The following is a 1504-nucleotide window of genomic DNA, read 5'->3' on the forward strand; positions in this document are numbered from 1 at the left end:
GGCGTATTTATCACACTATATATTATCATAGTGTAATGTTCAATGACCCCTTCATAAGTGATGTTCATGAATGAACATACGACAAAGGAACAGGCAAACACACACACTACTCTATCACTCCCCCAAAAGAAAGGTTCACTGTTAGGCGGTTCTTGCAAGCAGATCATAATATACAGTATTATGATCTTGAAGAAAGATCTCGTTTGAAATATCAAAAATAGAAGCGATGGAACTTCCAGATCATGCACTTTATAGATCCGTAATACCTTAAAAAAGGACGGATAAATTAAAATTCGTTTAAGAAAATAAAAGTGACGGCCGGTTAAATTGGCCAAGGTGCGCGTGGACAGACCTGTTCTCTCTCTCTCTCTCTCTCTCTCTCTCTCTCTCTCTCTCTCTCTCTCTCTCTGTACGTCTTGGTCTTGACCAATGTCTAGGAATATCAACCTTGGTCCCATCCTTACAACTTGTTTGACGTCCTTGTATGTGAAAATCAATGCCCTTTTCAATTCCCTTACAATGGTGTTCAAGGTCAGGGACGTTATCGCATCAGCCACCAGCAGTGGGCTTAGCCATTTGCTAAAAAGCAAGACAGCGAGGCAGCAGCTGTCCTTTTACTCGCTTTCTGCAACACACAAGACGTATGGTGGTCGTATTCTTACACCCCAAACACAGGGCTTATTTTGCTGAGGCCCAAAAGAAATGAATAAATGCTACCTCTTCCTCTCTGTTCGAATCCATGATGAAAGCTTATGCACAAACGCATATTGCATTATCGATCTTGTCATCCATATAAGCGAAAATCCCTCCTCATAATAATTCGCCATTCTTTCCTTGCTTTGCTTACCTTTCCTGCCACGGTGGATATTCCTTGTTTCATACAAATCCTTTCTCAAATCCTTCTTTTCAGATGTAAGGATTTCCTATGATCTTCCTTCTTCGTCAGACCTTCTTACCAGACTCCTTTTCCAGACTTTCGTAATTAGAGACCTCAGTAGTTGCTCCTTAAAACCTTATTATTCATGTTTCCAGATCATCTATTCATCTTCTCACTTCATTTACCGCTTCACGAAACTCCTGGATTTATACTCGAAGGTTTTCCAGCAAGTCTGTTTACTCATTTTTTTTTTATTCGTCTCGACATTTTCAACTGTGTCACTGATTTGAACTTTTTTCTCTCATATGAGTCCCCTTTGTTACTTGGACTTCGTCAATGTCTCAGCTTTAGTTTCTTATGAAAATCGTAGAGCCTTAACCGCTACAACCTTTGCTTGGAGTTGTCCAACACTACCTCTGTCTCCCTAAATTGATGGACGTAACGTAACGGTGGATCTCTCATATAAGTAGTTAAGTAGTTTCGCTGTCTGCGTATCTGACTAAGCTAACTCATCAATGGTTTTTGTAACATATTTTTCAAGTTGTCAAGATACCTTATGGACGCCCTGTTTATGTATATATACAGACATATATTTATAATCGCGCAAACATTTTATATATATATATA

This window comes from Palaemon carinicauda, chromosome 14 (genome assembly GCF_036898095.1).
Source record: "Palaemon carinicauda isolate YSFRI2023 chromosome 14, ASM3689809v2, whole genome shotgun sequence".
NCBI classification, from domain to species: domain Eukaryota; kingdom Metazoa; phylum Arthropoda; class Malacostraca; order Decapoda; family Palaemonidae; genus Palaemon; species Palaemon carinicauda.